Raw genomic sequence first — 21,753 nt, forward strand, 5'->3', positions numbered from 1 at the left:
CATATGAATCATCATTATTTTTCGAGAATGAGCAAGAAGAAAAATAACGTCGGCGGCAACAAGGAGGAAGAAAAATCGATAGGATACGACAGAAGAAGAAACTTGGCCTTTTTTCCTACTGCGGCGCAATAATTTAAGCTACACTTGACATGTTTTTATTTTTCCCTTTTTGCTATTGCAATAAGCTCAATAGAAATTATCAGTTTCATGTTAAATGATACAGTTATTGGATAACTTTTGTTATTATTCATTATTCAAATTGAAATAAAGCTTAAATTGATTACGTCCATCATTTTGTTTATTACGTATGCTAATTATCATCTTCTTTAAATAAATTGACTCGTACATGTATGAGCTACTCATTTTATGTGGATGGAGCAAGATGTGTGAAAATAAAATTTTTATTGCTGTATAATATTGCGACGTTATATGTGTCCATCAAGTAGAACGGTGACCTAACGAGTTTAGTGAAACACTTTATATGGGTTTTTTGTGCTAATTTGTGAAAACAAGAAAACAACTTTTAAAAATTTTGTGAAGGTTCCTGCACCGAGATATGAGCATTTAAAGATGCAATTTTTGACGTTCTGGAAGTCAAAATGTAACTCCAACATAACAGCACCAAAAAATTTGAAACTTTGCTGTTATTTTCTGCAACCCATACTCAGTAAAATAAGCCAAAAAAATTTTTTCAAAATAGTTCCGCTACAGAGTTATATCCATTTTTCGATTTAAGTGCCGAAAAAGTAGTGAAAAACTCGAAAAATTTTCACACTTTTTAATCTGAAATCTACAAACCTTCACCAAAATTCTTTAAATTTTGCCTGTTTTTTGTGCAAGAGTTACCTAACAAAATAAGCATAAAATAATTTTTGGATGTAGCTCATATGGTAAGATATACCCGTTTTCCCGTGCAACCTAAACTCAAAAAATTCAAAGTTTTTTACAATTTTGCATGGAAATTACGCAAGACTTTACCAAAATTATTGAAAATTCTCCTGAATATTGTGCATATATTAATTGTTCATAAAAAGTTTAGTAAAATATAATTTTTCGATTATATATAGAAATATAGCCATTTTCCTCTCCAAGATAGTGAAAAAATTAGATTTTTTTTAGATTTTTAGCTCTAACTTCAACAGGAAGTAACAAAAATTTTTGTAACTTTGCCTGATTTATTTGCAATCATTACTAAATGAAACAAAAAAAGTTTCATAAATTTTAATCAAGATTTGCATTTCTGAGAGTTAAAAATATGAAAAAATAGAGATTTTTAATACTTTTTTACACCTTCATATATGAAAAAAATTGCCATAATTTTTCAAATAAATTTTTTTCAAAAAATCTTTTTGCTTTGTTTTATTAAGTAATGTTTGCAAATAAATCAGACAAAGTTACAAAAATTTTTGTTACTTCCTGTTGAAGTTAGAGCTAAAAATCTAAAAAAAATCTAACTTTTTCACTATCTTGGAGAGGAAAATGGCTATATTTCTATATATAATCAAAAAATTATATTTTACTAAACTTTTTATGAACAATTAATATATGCACAATATTCAGAAGAATTTTCAATAATTTTGGTAAAGTCTTGCGTAATTTCCATGCAAAATTGTAAAAAACTTTGAATTTTTTGAGTTTAGGTTGCACGAGAAAACGGCTATATCTTACCACATAAGCTACATCCAAAAATTATTTTATGCTTATTTTGTTAGGTAACTCTTGCACAAAAAACAGGCAAAATTTAAAGAATTTTGGTGAAGGTTTGTAGATTTCAGATTAAAAAGTGTGAAAATTTTTCGAGTTTTTCACTACTTTTTCGGCACTTAAATCGAAAAATGGATATAACTCTGTAGCGGAACTATTTTGAAAAAATTTTTTTGGCTTATTTTACTGAGTATGGGTTGCAGAAAATAACAGCAAAGTTTCAAATTTTTTGGTGCTGTTATGTTGGAGTTACATTTTGACTTCCAGAACGTCAAAAATTGCATCTTTAAATGCTCATATCTCGGTGCAGGAACCTTCACAAAATTTTTAAAAGTTGTTTTCTTGTTTTCACAAATTAGCACAAAAAACCCATATAAAGTGTTTCACTAAACTCGTTAGGTCACCGTTCTACTTGATGGACACACGTTATATAATCGTCATTTGGTTTATTTCAAAAAAAATTACGATTCTTGTTAATCTGATTCGAGGATTCTGTGCGACATTCAGCATATACCAAAAAAAGGAGGAAAAAAAACTTACTGACTTTATTGAGCAAGAAAAGAGCAGAAGCAACACGATATACGTGTTTTTTATACACTTGGAAACGAGAGTCTTCGTATAGATCGCACTAAATACGAATGTGTGATACGAGCAAGAGTGAGAAAGAAAAAAAGATCATCAAATATTCATAATGGATAGCTGAAAGCAATAAATTAAAACACATTGCACATATTGCTAGCCAAACAGTCAAATTGTGTATTTTACTATAAAACACAACATTTTTGGGATTAGCATGTCTCAATCAAAAATTTAACTACTGAGTCTGATGAGGAAGTTTTAAGATTTGATTTCATGATTTTTCTTTTGTGTCATAAAGAGTTAATTTACATTTGAAAATATTCTCAATGCAAATATTGTCGTTATCTTTTTTTCGTACGCTTTGTTAACAATCCGCGCTTAGTGTGTGACCCCGAACAAAACAGCAGAAGGAAAAATATTGTATGTGTATAAGCAAATGAGATAATTTTTGCAAAAATCATAAAACGTGTTTTTTGTATCTTCAAAATGTCGCTTGCGGACACTTTAGATGTTCTCATTTATAGACGACACAGAGAGAAAAATGTAAAAAAGCAAGCTAATAACAAGTCATTTATAACAGTTTAACTGCTAAGCACGAAATTGGCGAGTAAACAAATGTCTTTATAATCACTTAATGCTCTTTCCATACAGATTTACGTTTAAGTTATGATACAAAAATGGATTATTGTAGAATAACTTAGTAAAAATAGACACATTTAGTCATAAAATTCAAATACTATAATGAGCATTTGAATATCTTTTCTTTTCCTTTCATTTACTCAATTTAAATTTTTTTCACATGTCACATTAATAATATGTGATTGCAACAATTTAAAAATATTCAGACTTTGACAATTTATTGAATCATTTTATGGCTAAATGAAAATGACGTTAATTGAAACACTAAACATTTATTCTGTAATTGCATTTACGTTTGATATGCATTTCTTAAATGAAAATGAAATGAAATCAAATTAATACTTTTACAAATAAAATATATATTATAATTATTTCTGTCACTGTAAGAGTTCAATTTGACAAAGGCAGATTCGCTTGTCGATTGAATACTATACATGTGCCGAAGAAGAAATACATGAGGTAACAAATCATAGCAATAAAAAGGAAAAAAAATAATAATTTGCATACAAAAGGCGAGACAGAAAAAGATTTTTACGAACAATTATGCAAATTTCATACTGTGCACATGCAAACGACACAATGCATTTAATATTGTTATAAAACCAAGAGCCTTTCTTGAAATTTGCTGACAAAACATAAGTTGAACAATAAATAAACAAATTATTGCTTGCTCTCATGATGACATGTATATACGAATTAATGCTAAGTGGTGTTTGATATGAAATGATTTTGAATAATGGGTGAGTTTTTTATGTACGCATATATTCTTCATTTATGCTACAAATGTCAATACAAATTTTCAATGAACTTTTCACTTTCATTTTGACATATGTAGAAAATAATGAACTTGACATGAGGAATTTTCAAATTAATTTTGATTTTGTATCTTCAAAATTTGTTATTTAACAAACAAGTAATTAGCTATAATGTTTTGAGAAGATTTTCTTCCTCAACATCTCATTGCTTATTGAGTCATGAATGTAATTTATTTTGTAATTCGTTGGTAAGTGCCGATGGTTATTTGTCTACTTAAAATAATTACTTCGGTATTAAATCATTCAATAGAATAGAAATCATTTGTTTATTTCTATGGGGGAAAATTAAATAAATATTGAATCGTTTACAGGTATTAACAGGTATAGGAAAATAATTTAAATTAGAAATGATATTTTTCTCTTTTGATTCGCAGTCTTAAAACTTTTTTTGTCTCTTATCATGAATGAAATGCGTCAACGTTGAATGAACAACTATGGTTCTTTCTTGCCAAGAATATAACTTTTGCAAAAATAAAGCACATTATTCGAATGTGTGCACCACAAATGCAATTTAAGTACCAATTCATCACATCTGGAAAATCATATTTTTCTGAAGTTTGCTTGCTTGGTGGTTTTTAGTTGTTCTTCTTTTCAAAAAAAAAAGTTCCATTCTTGTTTCATAATAAAACTATTTCAACTGAATAACTGCATTGTTGTTCAATGTTTGGAGAATGATACACGAATTTGTTAAAATAATAAAACATTGCGGTTTTTACTCTCTTTTTTCATCTTCTGCTTTTTTCTTTTCTTAAACTTATTTTAAATAAAATGGAAAATATGAAAAATGCTGTTTTGAAAAATATCAAACATTTGTAATGAATTTAGAGTTTTTAATTAAATTTTTTGACAATTCTATCTTGATATTTAACACACAACTAAAAACATAAGTAGGTACATACTTAAAATTAAAAAAAAATTATCTTTGCTGATTCTCGCAAATGAAAAACTATATTTTATAGCTTGCATGTCGCAGCATTAAATAGGTGCAAAAAAATCATTTCGTAGTCATCATAAAAAGTTGCGCTGCATACAAATTTACACACACACAATTTGTTTGTACAGATAAAAAACGAAAAAGAAAATGCAAATTTTGCATGAAATTTTAAATTATTTAAAACGAAATGTTCACTCATTCTATCATGCAGAACAATCTCTCGCGCTCCATCAACGACGATGAGAAAACAAGAAGACCTTTTTTTCGTGTGAAGAAAGGAAAAATAAAATAATGCCGTTGAGAAGCAAACGAATTGCATGAGAAACACATGTTCATGAATTTATCTTTTTTTAACAAGCTATCAAAAGTATTTTTTGCTTAGTAAAACGAAAAAAAGATTTACAAACAGATGCAAATTAAAAAAGGATATATCTATATGTAATCAAATCCAATTTTCGTAGTTGTGAAAAATATAATTTTAAAAATTAAGAAAGTTATCATTAAAAGGATTTACTGATGAATGAACTAGGACAAACTTTAAAAACTTTGATGAAATGAAAAAAAGCCAAAGAATTTATGTCGAACAGAAAACCAAAAACCACAAAAAGAAGGCAAGAGAAGATCCACATTGATAAATTATTATAGGCTAAAAAGCATTGCAGCTTTTCCTTCATTTGGCATTGAATCGTCGGAGAGTGGGTAATAAAAGGCAAAGTGTGTGTCGGAAGGTAGAAATTAAATGTATACAAGTAAAAATATTCAGGTGTACACATAGATAAACGGGGAGATTGAATGGAACGAGAGTATTCAGAAGTAAAAAGGCAAGAGAGATGATGATGATGATAATAATAATAATAATACTAGTAATTTTAATTGCATACAACAGGTGCAAAAACAACATTTGTGGATCAGCTTGAGGGCTTTACTCAACTTGCATATGTAATCATTATTTTTTAGTGAATCTAGTCATCAACAGTACCATGTGTTAGACATTTACAACTTTTAGTTTTTTCTCCTTTTCATTCTATTCTCGATTATCGATTTTTTTCGTATTTTGTTTTTATTTTCATAAAATAAAAAACTATCAAAAATATACAGCACAAAACAGCAAAAAAACAATTGGAAATCGATGGAAGAAATTTTTATGCACCTTTTTCTGTAAATTTTGACAGCTGGTTATCACAAAAAAAAAAACTGTTTTAGATATTTTTCTATTGAATACCTAAAATTATTAAAAATAGTTGAATTTAGAATTAATAAAAAAAATAAATTAGCATTTGCTATACTAGCTTATTAAAAAAGAAATTAAAGAATGCAGGAGAACATTATAAAAAGATTTTCGTAGCATAGAATTTCATCAATCTTGCCATCAGGGAAAACAATTGCTTTTAACCTTGAGCAAAAATTACATGTATCATGTTAATATTATTGCCAAGCGTATTTCCCTCTTAGTTCATATTTCCAAGCCAGCGTGTGATATCAAATGAATATTAAATTCATATTATATTCTACTTGAGAAAAGAAGAAATAACAATGATTCCGCCAAGCACTTTTTCCTTTAAATATTTCAATATTCAATATGCGGCATCGCACACACTTCATACACAACACATGAATAATCTTTATTGCCCATGACTTTAGTTTAAATCACACCACTTTTATTTAATTCCTTCATTAACACGACGAAGCATTTGAATAATTTATTAATATGCCGCCAAGTCGTGAAGCGTATAGATAGATATTCATTTACCTTAGGCTTGTTCACATAGTCTCATTGAATAAATTCTTGGTTTTCTTCTTTTCCTTTATTTGTTTCCACATCGCAAAAGATGTTTCTTTTCTCTTCATACCCATTCTGCTTTGTCTCCCAAAGAATATATTTTTCTTCATTTTAAAACTTTTTTTCGAAATTTAATTATCATAATTCTATTGTCAGAAGATTGAAAAATAGGATATATACTTCCTAAATGTTAAAATATTAAATCATGTCTTCTCGTAAAGTTTTTCAAATATTTTTAAATGGTGATGCTCAAACGTGATACACAGTTCCCTAAGAACATATGATGATATGTTTGCTAAAAAAATATTTTTTTAACCGACAATAAAATAATTAACTCGTATATATCTTGCTAAATTAGGACATAAATGTAAAATTAAGTGACTTCCTTACTTGTCATATTAATTCCTTTATTTCACCATCATCATCTCATTCTCATCATCAACGCAATAACAAAACTGCCTCTTTATTGATTTTTTTCTTCCATCCTCTTTGATTACTCGCTTTCGATATTTGAAATGAAGGCTAATTGGCGACTACTATGAGGAAGCAAAGGCAAAAGAAAGAAAAATAAGAAGAAGGGGATCAGTTGATTGAAAAGAATATTTCTTTTATTTTAAATATGTTAATATTTAAGCTCTTCTCCTTTTGTTGTGTTTGCGTGTTTGATATTAAAATCCATAAAAACCAAATTTATTATCACATAAATTTACCATTTACGTATGGCGAGCTCTAAAAACATGTAAACATATGAAAAACGACTATATAAACTTATTTCCTAATCTCTTTATGATTAGAATCTTCCAACACATTCATTCGTTTCATAAATTCAAATTTGAAGAGATGGGGATATAAAGTCAATAATAGATTAAGTTTATGATTTTTGTGTAGATTTTTATGAGACCGCACTATAAATTAATGAAGGTATTATTATAATAACTTTCTGCAGTAGGCTCCTTCATTAATAATTTACCTTTCGCTACTTACTCGAGGGCGACATTCTAAAAGGCACTTAAGAAATGAGAAAAATTTTTGTTGTCGTCTGTGCTATCATCATCAACAAACACTTTGTGACTCGCTCAAATATACTTGCTCAGTTATTTATCGGTTGTTGTAGTTGTTGTACAATGACGAAGTTGTTTTAAGATTCTACTGATGATTCGACGTAGTTATAATCGTGTTTAAATCCCTTTACAGCTGCTAGATGAGATAAGATGATGATGGGTGTGGAACTCAGTATAAGGTTAATTGTGCATTTTGTATGATTACGTATAAAAACGGATCAATAAAATTTCTGCAGTATATTTACCATCGACTGAAATTCATTGACGATGCCAATTTACCAACTTATTCTCTTAATTTTTAATAAATTTTCAATTATTCATATTATCTATTTGCTGCTTATGCGAGTCGGCACCCTGGTCGGCACTTAACAGAAAATTTATATAAGCTTGTTAGTAGCTTATACACTTTTTGTCGACTATATTTTTTTGTATCGATATACATACATTTGTTGTTTATAGAGGTGAAATTTATTTTTAGACATTTTTTTTCTCACTCTCTATCCGCTTGACTTGCTTGGCGTGAGTTGAAAAAACATCACTTTTTTAATACAAAATACATCAGTTCGTGTATTTTTTTATTTAAAAAAATGAAAATGAAAAAATGCATTTCACTGTCAATTCATACATTCGTTGCTATAAATTAACTAAGCAATATCACTTAATTTATTTATATCACTACCACACGAGTTATTTTGCTCCATAAATTTTTTATTATGCTCTTTTTTTAACTAGTTTGGAAGTAAATTAAGGGATTTTCTAGTTGAATCGGTAATTTATGTGAATTTTTTTAATATCTACAATTTTGGTGCTTAAAATGAATTTTCAATGAATTAAATAAAAAATCATTTTTTAAATATGTAAATTAAATAAAAAAGTAAAAACAGTTTAGACACTTCAACAGGTTTCTATACTTCCAAATTTAAAATTTCAGTTTTCGTAATTTTATTACAAACAAAAATAATAATTATCATTTACAGAAAATTCCAACACCAAACAATTGGGCCGGCAGTAAATAAATATTTTATGAATGAAAGGTTTTATATTTGTAAGCAACGAGTCATGTTTTGTAAATATAGTTTCGATTGAGTTTACAGAAATTCTTTTATTATTCATTATCAGACGAAGAGGAATAAGAGAAAGATGGAAAGAGAAAAAAAACGTAAAATATTATTTTTTATTGCTACCTATACATTACATGAACAAAAACAACAAATATTAACATTTGAATTGTTATAGATAGTTTTTAAAAACCTTATAGTGTGGTTCATTTAAAAAAAAACATTCTTTGCTGTTTATTTGTATAGAAAATATTTTTGTCTAGCACACTTTATACTATTTTAATTGTTCCTATTTTATGAGGTAAATATTATGGTATATAGTCTATGAAATATTATACATAAGAAAATTAAGCATTTATGGGTAACATGTTGGCAAGTTCATGATAACTTCTATCTACATCGTTCGGTGCTTCAAGAATCACAAGAGAATAAAGTTAATTTCCACCAACATTAAAAAAAGTAGAAAAACTATTGTATCAGCTAGAAAGCCGAAGTTACAATATTCACACAGCAATATTGAAGGTCTCGTGGACAAACCTAACTACGCTCCGCTTGCAAAATGCTTCATTTAATTTCATTCCTGGTTTCCATCTCATATCAATTTAAAATTTTTTAGTTTGTATACAATCCACAGTATTAAAACCTAAATTATCTTCAATCAGAAAAATTTCTATGGTGTGGATATGAAATAAAAATCTAGGAGAAAATTAAAAGAGCAAAAGTTAATGTAACGAATGAAAAAAGTTTTTCATTCTTGATTTTTATATCTAATTCAGATAAATAAGAATGAACTTCATTAGATGGAAATTTTATTTCTTTAGAAATTTAATTTTGGTTGGTAACAATCGTTGTGGATATGTATATGTATTGAGACGAATAAAATAGTATTATTTGCATAGAAATGTTCATGTTGTGCGTAGCAATAAAAAACTAAAATCTAGCACATTTACATGATGGATACGATGAGATTTTGTTTAGTATGACAAATGATTTGTTAAATAAATGACTAAGCACATGACAGCTTTACCCGTATTTTCAAAAATTATGAAAACATTGACTTCATTACTATTCTTGATTGTATTTGAATATTTGACGCATGATTTCTAAATATAATGAATTGAATTACGTTTTAAAAGTTTATAATTTGCGCATTATGAGCCAAATATTAAATGTAATTTTAATCTAATGAAAACATGTGATGCAAAGTTAATTCTTTATTATGAAATACGTGTGGTGTATTTATTTTAAACTTAGAAGTCTTGTTTATTAAGATTACTATAATATTTTAAAGCAGATGTTAAAGTATCATCACCAGTTTGTTAAAAACTCTCAGACTGTTTAAATGTGAAAGTTTATTGCTTTGTCTCTTTTGGGAATACACAGTATAAAAGTGTGCTACCGCTGACATCTTTACTTTTCGATTTTCGCTCCAATAGACTAAGAATGCTTATTCGATTAATTTAGAGGTAGTAAAACTTTCCATGTTGTGCTGCATGTGAAAAAAAGTAATCAAACGTGCTTTGAGAAGAAGGAGAAGAAACTTTTCAATTAGAAGCTTTTACTCAACTTTTGTCTCTTCACTTTCACACAGAGCACATTCCTTCAACTTTCCATCTGACGCCATATAGCGCGTATATTATACAAATATAGTGCAGATTGTCTCCATGTCTCTATTTTCCCTCCCTTCTTCAATATTTGTTCTTTACCTTTTTCTCTATCGAAAAAATCATTCTACTTGTTGTTTTCGTATGCTTAACATCATTGCTCTTTCTATCGCATCAAGTGGCAACACAATAAAGTTTTTAATTAAATTTTGCTATAGATTTGAAACTTATGAGCTTAGAAGGAGAATAGTATAGAAAAATATGAAAGGGAGTAAATATAGTGGGGGAAATGGGAAAATAAAGTTGACTTTATATTGTCATTCATTGTTGCTATTATTATTAAGTCTTGTTGATAAAAATCATTGGTCTGTGAAAACTTTTCTCTGTTAGAGTTTTAAATAACTTTTCTATATCCTATGATGATTTTTTATTCTTATTGAGTCATATTAATTTTGTCATTGTTCAAATAAAATTTATATAAACTTCCAGACCATCAACATGCGAAATAAGTGGAAGTAATTGATTTGATTAAGTTCAGAATTTACACATTTATTTTTAAAGCTTGATTGTAGATTACATACATTTAAGAAATTGGAAATGTTGACCATTATTTAATTACAATTTTAAGTTTTTTCAACAATCATTAAGTCATTGGGATGCGACATCGTGATAATACCCACATATTATTGCAAATAATGGAAGCTGAATAATACTGAATGAAAAAAAAAAACATCGGCAATGTATAGCGAATGAATTTTTCAGATCGAATTGAAAGATTATAATATCGCTCTGAAGCTGACGTCACTAACAAAGTTTAATTCTGTAGAAAAAAAAAGTGTATTTTATTTTCTGATCAACAGTTGATATTCGTCGTCATTTACACTAATTTTTTACTGCTGTATTGTGTGATACATGAATGAATACAATAGTAAAAAAGAAGACTAAATGTGTATACTGAGCTGTTGTTAATTACACAAGTGTGCCTTTGTGACGCATTATATTCTGTGGTTTAATTAAAAACAATCTGATAGAAAAATACGTTTAGTACATGGGAGCAAACGAGAGTGCGAGATGAATAAAATTCAATTAATTCTCTCTATCATGTTTATGAATAAAATCAAATGTGCTTGTGCATGGTCTGTATGCTAATGCATGGTTGTCATGGCCTAAAAAATCGCATTTGGCAGAAGTTTTCACTTTTCAACGAAGAGATTTTTTTATTATTAAAAGTTTATGACTATTTTTTAACGTTTTTGTGACTATCGCTGATAAGCACAGAATTTCATAATTAATGTAGGATTTTTTTATGTGAGCTTATTAAAAGAAGATTATCAATTTGCTCATCTCTGTCAAATGGATTTTCATACTAAAATGTGAAAAAATAATGATGATAATAATGTAAGAAAACCGAAAACTAAAAGTGCAATTTTATAGTGCCGGATATTAAAAATATAAATGCGCATGATCTCGACAATGCCAATTTTTTAATACATTTTTCAGTCTTTTTTATAGAAAAAGTGCTGAACATGAAAAATTTCAATATTTGTTAATCTTTAATGTGTCTAATGCAGAAGTACGACATGGAACATGTAGGTGAAAAGAGTGAATACATCTAGATATGTACATATATATGCAATTTGCTGCAATTGAATGCAGGCAGATTATCCTGAATACCCTGGTTTGTGAATAAATTTCTAAAGGGATAAAAGATTTTAGTTCATTCGTGTGCTATAATTAGCATGTCATTCTATTATGAACACTTTTGTACACCTCTCTATATAGATTGAACAAAACGAGTGAGCATGGAAACAAATCTGATAATGGAATTTTACTCTCTATGTTTAAGCCAATTAGTGCTGAAAAGCTCAAAAGGTTTATGAAGGTCAAATTAACAAATGCTAATACCATATCTTCCACTCATTTGCATTTCAATGTGTCTAAAACTTGATTCCTACATATGTGCTTTCTCTATTTTAATTTTATGGAAAATCTTCTTTAAGTATTAGTTAATTGATAATTTTCATTACAAATCAACATATAACACTGCTTATTTTATTAAATTAATATTTTCCATGGAAATGAAACATTATTTTCCGATTATCATCAAAATTATGATCTTGAGAACGAAATTTAACGAATCGTACTTTGGTGATTAATTGAAACCAATGAATAAATCCTCTTCAGATTTTATTTATTTTCTTGTTGCTTTCAGTCAATTAAAGATATTAGATGAAAGAGAAAAAAAGAAGAGTAATTAATCAAGAGCTTGCAAAACAGAATAAATGAAATGTGATGATGAGTTACATTGATTAGGTAGATTGAGATGAATTATGGCAATTTTTGATATATCAAGAACCTTAGCAATTAATAACATATTGATGATTTATTGTAAAGAGGCTAGTGATACCAAATTAGTATGATGATTATATAGAGTTTTGCAATTACAGCATGAGTTTCACAGAGAGTAAATATTACTCACTTTAAGTAGTACAATCTGAAAGCTATCGATATTTTGTTTTAAACTCTATTTGCATCTATAATTAATCATCATTAAAGAAAATTTAAATTAGTTTTGCATTATCTTGATAATTTCTGTTTTAAAACTTCGAAGATACAGAAACTGAGGTGGCCGCGGAAAGCTAGTAGCCAAATGTAATTTATTACACTAATTCATGTTTTCTTTTCATTCCTTTTTGTCTTCTTTCAATTCTCTTTGCTTTTCATCATGATAGAAAAAATTAAAGAAATAAGACCCGAAGGGCCTTTATTCATACGTATATGTTTAAGAATGAAACGCGAAAAATTTGGAACACGTTTACGATAAAATAAAAAGCAAGAGGACTGTGTAATATACACAAATGTGGCAAGGTGATAAAATTTTCTTTTAGCATAAAAGCATCCATAAATGAGAAAGACACCATAAAATAAATAAAAAGTATATGTGTATATAAGTCATCATTCAGTCAAAACTGAAGAAAAGTCATGTGTTTGACTAAAAATAATGTTTAAATTAACTCAATGAATATTGCTAAATTAGCATATACTTATTCTAAATTGCTGATTAAGTGCATATTTATAAACAAAAAAAAGTATTAAAATTTAATTCAATCTTCAAAAATTGCTTATTTCGTGTTTTTTTTTCTTCAATTAAATCCGATTGGATTGTTTTGTTGTGTAAATAACTTTTAATTATTTCAAGAATCAAAAAACATCGGATGTGCAGAAAATTGTAGTTTAAAGAATTTGTAAATTCATATTGAAATTAATAAAAGTTAAAAGTAATATTTTAAATCTGATAGTCTTTATAAAAGTGAACCTCTAACTTGGTAAATCAAAGTTAATTGAAAGATTACACCAATCAATTAAATATTCATATTAAATTAAGACTCTTAAAAAGGAAAAGAAGAACTTTTATACTCGACTATAAATTTTAATAACATTTGCTTAATTATCAATTATCAACTAAACTTGGAATGAACATGATAATAATGAGAAAGCAAATTTTTAATGCACTTAATACTCTACTTAACAAAATGCAAGTAAATAAAGGAGTTATTGTGAAAAGTTTTTTTACAGCAATAGGTGTAGTTTCTATACCAACACAAATTTGCAAAATGAAATAATGTAGTTAAAAACTTTAATTTGAATATTGTTTTTTTCTCTTTAACTTTGAGAAAATGGAAGGTTGGGCAGATTTAATTATTGTAGTTAAAAGACGAGAGTAAGCTGTGAACTTTTACGATGTGGTTTTGTCGGTTTAAGATGCAAAAGTTAATAAAAATATGTTCACGCTATTTCTTAATGTCGCATGGTAACAACAAACATTGATGATCTCATGAGAATCAGTATTTATGTATTGGAAGGATGATTTTGTTAACTTATTAAGTTGTTTATGACGATCTGACTAAATAATATAATAAGAACTTCATAATTGAAATGAAAAATAAGCACAAAGACATTTATTACAATAATCATAATACAACATAAAAATTGACGACAAATGCATGACACAAAATCATAAATAAATTAAAAAAATGATTATAATATGAATGAATAAATGAAAGTTTTTAAGACAAGAGAAAATATGAAAAAGGTAGGAGCAGTGATGTCAATAAAAATTATGACTTTATTAATGTTTGAGCCAATTATTTACTTTTTTTGAAATTGTCGCTCATGGGCTTTATATTATTTTTAACTTTTTAAAAATCATAAATTTATTTAAGACACAACTTTATTATATTTTCTACAACAATGTTCATTCAATTTGTGAATCCACTCAAATATGCATATAACAGTAAAAATTATTTTTCAAAACATGTACTTTTGGAAGTCATGATTTTTGAAATTTCTGTCGTGAAATTACAAATGAATAAATTTTATTTAGCTCATTGCCCAAAAGGAGACATTTATTCGATTATAGTATTACTTTTATTACGCACATTATTGATAATTCCGTTGACAATTGAAACAATTTTAATGTCTCAAAAGACTTATTATGTGTGAATAAGTGTGATGAAATAAAACACACTCATGCGACATGTTTTTTAAATATATTAAATTTATTCATATATTTCAATACAAGAACGAGATTCCCGGACGACACAAGGCTCCATTTAGCAACATAAAATAATGATTATGAATAGCAACATAAAATAATGATTATGAATAGATTCCATAAGAATTTTTAGCATTCATTGAGTCGTTCTGGAATATGTGAGTTATTATCATAATTTGAAATGGTTGCATAATCAGTATTGAATATTTATGAATTTCTTAGCTTTTCTTTCTTGGTCTCTCACTTGGGTGACATCCAAAACATTAAAATTTGCGATAAAATTATTCCGATTTTAGCTGCTACGCATAAGTATTCATATATAAATTATAACTGTAGATGACTCATGCAAAAAGTCTATGTTTCTATGCTCTCCATCAAGAAGAAAGGAGCAAAATGAGAGACAATATAATTTTTATATTGTGTGAAATTGAGAGACTTAAATACATATAATTCAATCACATAATTCTAACGTTGTTGTATGATTATTAATCCATTGACATTTACTTTACTTGCTAGCTTAAGTTTCTCATTAGCTATTTTGCTTTCTCTGACGTTTTGTAATTATTTGTGACTTCAAGAGTCTCATTTTGGAGAAAATAAAACAAATTTTGTTACATTATTGGTAAATGAATTTTAAATTTGCTCCCTAATGAGTTTTATGCATTGTTCCTTTTGTTATTTTCTCATTTTTTATTTATCAAAATATTTTATTCTTCTGGCAAGCAAAACTGATTTAGTCAGACATTATTCAATTAAAAGTTTGTCGACGTAAATAAATTTTTTGTTCACTTTCGCATTCACCATCACTTCTATAAATTTTGTTTTATGTAAAAGTATGTAAGGAATAGCAGCGTTGAGAAATGCTAAATTTATGGTATTTAATTAATTACAAAAGGACCACAAGTAATTAAGAACCAGAGTGGGTGGGATACTCACTTCCAGCATTTTAAATTAACAACTTAAACTTTTAAAATTTTCATTTTCACCTTACATTGAGTATTAACTTTAAATGTACATTTATCTGCTGACACATATCTTCTTTTCCTATTTAATGAAGTCATTTCACAGCTTATTTATCTTCTTATTATTCACATTAGACACTACTTTATTTTATGAATATTTATAGGAAGGGAAATAAAAATTGATGATGAAAATGACTGTAAATTGTTGACAATTGAATATTCATTTCCAATCCCTTTTATCACAATGTTGCATGTTGTTGAAAAAATTTATTTCTAAATATCAATGCTTGATGCTTTATCAATTGAAATAATCAGATTTTCATGCATATTGAAATTAAGTTAAATTGTTTAAAAGTTATTGTTTCCTTAAAGCATATGAAATTCTTTAAATTTCTAATAAAATGAAAAGGCTTAGCAATAAAACATTTTTATCGCTCTTTAAATAAATAAAGATTAAGATATTGATTTCAGAAATTGTCATAAAACATCTCAGGAGGTCTTAAAATATTTTAAAATGTTTAAGCTAAAAAAGCGAATAATAAAAATGGAAATAGTTTATAAAACTTAATTAAGAAACTCGTTGTGATTTTTGAAATTTGCATATATTTTTTATTGAAGAAACAAACCATACAGTTTAATTAAACTTGAACTTTCAAATCGCGAAATTCAATTCTTTTATAGCAGGTTGAGATATCTTGTAAATCAAGTCTTCTAGATATTTAATATATGATAGAAATTTTGATCTTTAGTAGCGTATCTTAGTTGTTTATGAAAATAATTGATGAAATTCTATATTTCGCAATTATTAATACAGGTTAATACATTATGCGAAATAATAAGACGAATTGTCTCAATTAAAATGATTTTTCGAACAAAAAATCAATTATTTTATCGAAACTAAGGCAGTATATATGATAAATATTTACAGCAGAATTAAAATTGTGTGTATCAAAATCCTTTATCCTCCAATTATCTTGCATCAATTTTAATATTAATGACTTTAAGAGAGTACTTAATCAAATAATAATTAAAAGGAAGCGAAAAGTAATTAAAAACCACATATTCCTTAACGTCAATTAAAGGAATGAAAGGAAACTTATTTACACTTGTCACAATAATTTTCTACTTAAGTATAACAAATCATCTTATTTGTCTGCATGCGGAACACGAAAGTGTGAGAAAATGTACGAAAGAATTAAAAAAAGGAAAGAAGTGTGTTTAATTAATATAAATGTTTGTTACGTGAAATAACAAGCAGCTAGCATAGTAACCTACCAGATATAATTATTAATTTCACGAGAAAGGTATTTGCAGCTTAGTTATTTTAACATGAAACTAATTATACAAGATTATTCCTTGATAATAAGATTTTTTTTTACCTTTTTATCGCAGTCGTTTTATGGCTATGGAAAATGTATAGAGGGTGATAGAAGCAAAAACAAAAAAAAAGTGAATAGGAAGTTGTGCGGAAGAAAAATTTTGTTCAACTCAACGTGGGAAAATTACTGAAAAATAAAAATCATTAAACTTTTCTTTTCATCGAGTAAATTTGTTCCTCCTTTTAAAAGCTTTTGTTTTTTTATTCCTTATTCATTCATTCCTTTAGTGCTTGTTAGGTGCGAAAATTACTTGTTTGTTTTTTAAGTACATTAAACATAACTAGGAGACAATTTTGTAAATGTCGTTGCTAAATATTTTTTACTCGCATTTTCTTTTTAAAAATAAAATTTTGGTTTAATCAGTTTGTCCTTTTGCAACAGATTTTTAACAAATTGTCTATTTCTTCAACTATGAAAGCCATTTGAGAGTTACATTAATTCTAATAGAATTTATATATTTAAAATTAAATTTCGATTTGTTTGTAAATAAAGTTTCAGCTCAGTTCTAACAAGTTTCTACAAATTGAGCGTGAGAGCAAATATCGTTAAACAAATAATAAGCTCATTTTATCGATACTATCTATTGCAATTACTTGCAAGTATTAATTCTTATTGAAAACATTTGATTGACTTTATAGCATTAGCAATATATCATTCGAGTATAAATTAAGCATGAGAAAATAATTTGCTTTCTTCCCAATTTTAGAAAGCTTTTATGGTTTGCTTAGAACAATTTATTCTGATACATTTTCTTTACATAAATAAATACATGAAATTTTTTAGCATAAAAAGGATTCATAATACCTTAAAAGAATTCATCATTTAAACCATATAAACGATTAACTAAAAGCTAACAGATATTAAATAAATTTTCATATTTATAACCTCAGCAATAGATTTTTTTCAAAATAGCAGAAGCAAGTTCAACCGTTCGAAGCACTTAGCATTCCAAAAATACTTCCATAATATCAGTTCTCGCTTTTACGGCATCAAAGAATAAAAAGGAGAAAAGAAAAAGAGAGAAATTTACTGCTTGCTCTTCATATTCTCTCTGTATGATATTTATACCATATAAATTTATATGTGAGTTCATGGAAGGATGATTATATGATTGTTACTTGTCAGAATGACTACCGGGCTTTAGCAGTTCGGTAAAAGTATTTTATATCTCTTTTTGCTTTTATACTCTTTTCCATGATCTTCTTTAACACTCACGATATACATATTTACAGATACATATGAAGAATAATAATAGAAAGTGCTCTACAAGTATACCATAAAGTTAAATTTCTGATACTTTGTTAATGTTCTATAATGTTCCTTTTTTAATTGTCTTTCTTATTTTCTTTTCTTTTTATCATTACAATAATTTGATTTTTATGACTCTTTTGCTGCTAATTTCAATGATTTTCCAACCAAAAAAAAAAATTAATTTCAACAAAACATCAATTCTCGCCTTTATGCTACGCTTCAACTTTATAAATTTTTCATTCAAAGTGATTCAAAGATTATTTCACTCAGTGTAAGCTATTTTAACTTTTTGCTTGTCATAAACTTATTTCCATCTTTGTTTCTTTAGTCTATTCTTCTTCATTATCATCATCTCATCTTTTTCTTTAGAAGCTCTTCTAGCATGCACGCCTACAGACAACATCGATGAGACATCATCAGTAAAATAAAATTAAGAAGACAGTTTTTAATAAATAATAGGAATTAATCTTTTCAAGACCTTTTAAGTGTGTTGATGCACGCATTTTGTTAATTTAACATTCTAATAATAATTCTCTTGTGCGATTTTGTTATGTTAATGTAATTATATAATTGGTTAGCTGTTTGTTCCCATGTGAAATGATAAATTCTTAAAAAAATCATGCTTTTCTTAAGAGTACCATATTTGAGCACATCTATGTTGTAAGCATTTAAAGAAATAATTTCAAATATTCTAACTAAGTATGAGAATTTTCATTCATATCTAAAACATTATACGTGTATAGAGATGTATCTTGTACAATTTGTTATCTTAATTCGATGATTACCTTCAAAAGCATGAGAAGCAAAATTATTTTTCACGATGAATTTTTTTTATTAAGTTGAATGTTAAACCACTATTTGCTTATAAACTCATCAATTTGAAGTAGAACGAAAAATTATAAGAAGAAAAAAAAAATCTAAACGCAATATTATGTAGATTCTCTTTTATGTTGCGGGGTTTACATATAGTATATTCATACATATGTGTTATTCATGTATAATAATATGGTATTAAAACGCGTTTGAAGGCAGCCCCAAAATAGCATGTTAGCACTAAAAAACGAGATTAATTTTTTTAATTTCTTCGCTGCTACTGTCATTTTGGATTCTTCCTTTCTCCAGAAATCAAATAAACAGGGCGGTAAGAATTTTGTAAAAACAAGACATGTACGACAATCTTTTGATAGAGATCTTAATAGGTTGAAATTGGATGGAAAACAACATTTCAATGATTACATTCTTATCTGACATCTATATTGCTAATTATCTAAAGATAACACATGCTCATGTGAAAGAGAAACGAGTGTAATTGAGATAAAAAGGAATGAATTCCGGTAATTTATCAACCTTGTTTGAGATAAGATGTGAAATGAAAAGTTGCAGATAAGGAAAGAAATTAGTGTGCAACTGCATGAATAAAAATATAAATTTTATTTGACCTTTCAAGCTTTTACTTTTAACATGAAATCATATTTAGGAAAGAAGATTAATGACCTCGGAAGTGATTCAAATTAAAGCGAGGTCGATTTCCTTTCATGATAATTTTAATGTTCCACATTTTACTTTAGATTTCACCGATATGATCTATTAATTGTTATTTTATTGTTTCACGTGGACCACCAGCATACTACAGCACAGCATGTGATGTTTTTTCAATTATACAGCAATCAATCAATCATTTTAATGTTCATTAACGACCTACACTATTCATATTTAATATAATGCAAAAATTATGAGCTGAAAAATATAAAAAATAATAATAATTAAAATGCTTAATTTCTTAGTTAATAAAATTTCTCATTTTTCGAATTTCATACGTGCAAGTGGAAGATAAAAGGTAAAATATGCCGAAATATTATGCTGCAAGTCTAATTACACTACACCATAAATCTTTAATTTTTTTATTCGAGCAGTCTACATAAAAGCAAGGCAAAGAGAAATGAAAATACTTTCGAACCATTTAATGTGCATTTCTTCATAATTGATGACTCTTTTTTTTAAAAATATTTTCATCTTTTCTTTCCTTCACTACTGCAATGACGATGTCGGCGTGCAATGAGTAGAGATTTTTTTAATAAAATAGTCATGAGCACAATTTTTCAACTTTCATTTTTCTTAATTACATAATTTCATTTTTTGTCGATGTCTTGTTGGCACTGCATCTCTCCATAGCAAAATGTATTATTATCTCCTTTTGTGTCGGTTTATATTATATGAAATGCGGTTGAAATTTATGCTGAAAAGTTTCGAATAAAGTTTTTTGCTGTTTGCCATTGTCATAAAACGGAGGAGCAACCTAAATTTCTCTTTTATGAATTTCCATATTGAACATCGAAAAAATTAAGGGCTTCCGATTTACAAAAGATCCGGTCTCAAAGGGGCGCCACTTACTTTATGAAAATGGGCTTTTGGAATTTTCATGATTTACAAGATTCTTATTTATTTGTGATTTAAGTCACTAAAAAAATGTTTTGAATTGACCATTTCAATAAGCTTAAATCATCCATAATTTTCATTCAAATCAATATTGTCAAAAAAGTCATTTTATAAATTTTTTTATTGATGGTCCTTTTCAACAAGTCATAAATTTCATGAAATTCTAACAAAAATGTCAGATAAAAATAAAATTTAATATTTCTTTATTATTAATTTCAATCTTCTTTTTAACTTTTATTGAAATTGATGTGATTGATAAATAATCTCATTACTGACTGAATTGAAATCAATTCGTGAAAAATAAAGTATATTTTGCAAATTAATCTTTCTATTTCATTCATGTTGATGAATTAAAATATTGTAATAACCAATTTAATGTACAATAAATTTATTTTAACGAACGTTTGACTCAGTTGGTATAATTGTGAACTTATTATGATCTCATTTTATTTTAATCGAGGCTATTGAATTTATTGAAAGCTTGCTACATTCATTATATATCGTGAATTAAAGTGAAATTTTTTATTCTTCTGAAATTACATTTACAATTTACAATTAATAAGGAATATTTAAATAAAAGCTTCTTGTAGAGACGTTGTATTGGCTATTGTAAATAATTAGGATTGATGCTGTTTTCAAAAGCTTGTTGAAAATCATGACATGATTTAAATAAGAATTCAAAATTGTAAGAGTTAAAAAGATGTGTGACGATACTTAAACTTCAAAATTACTGCAAAGTTAAATGTAAATTATTAACGAATTTTTAATAACTGGTACATAAAAGAAAAATGAATGCTGATGATTTTTTAAAAATAATTAATCACTACAAAAAACTCGAATAAAAAAATTATTATTTTTTGCTGTAAATCTGTCAAGATCAATGAAGACATGAAACATATAGATATGCAAAATACATAGAATGATACAAAACAGAAAGCAGAAGGAAAACTGCAAATAACATGAGATCTCGTGATATGAAAACGTAAAGAAAATAGG

The 21,753-nt window shown here is 27.1% G+C and overlaps 1 protein-coding gene and 1 long non-coding RNA gene across 3 annotated transcripts in view; one reads left to right on the plus strand and one right to left on the minus strand.

Moving 5' to 3' along the window:
- Hers (Histone gene-specific Epigenetic Repressor in late S phase) overlaps window positions 1-21,753 on the plus strand; it is a 92,574-nt gene that overhangs the window by 39,175 nt on the left and 31,646 nt on the right. The gene's annotated exons all lie outside the window — the stretch shown is intronic.
- Window positions 6,247-7,906, minus strand: LOC139088286 (uncharacterized). The gene is made up of 4 exons (XR_011544206.1): window positions 7,758-7,906; window positions 7,422-7,648; window positions 6,842-6,987; window positions 6,247-6,746 (listed from the first exon to the last, which is right to left on the minus strand). It is a non-coding gene; the product is annotated as an uncharacterized lncRNA (long non-coding RNA).

The sequence above is a fragment of the Chironomus tepperi genome, unplaced genomic scaffold (genome assembly GCF_022539635.2).
Source record: "Chironomus tepperi strain 1889 unplaced genomic scaffold, CSIRO-AGI_Ctep_v1 contig_161, whole genome shotgun sequence".
Classification (NCBI taxonomy): domain Eukaryota; kingdom Metazoa; phylum Arthropoda; class Insecta; order Diptera; family Chironomidae; genus Chironomus; species Chironomus tepperi.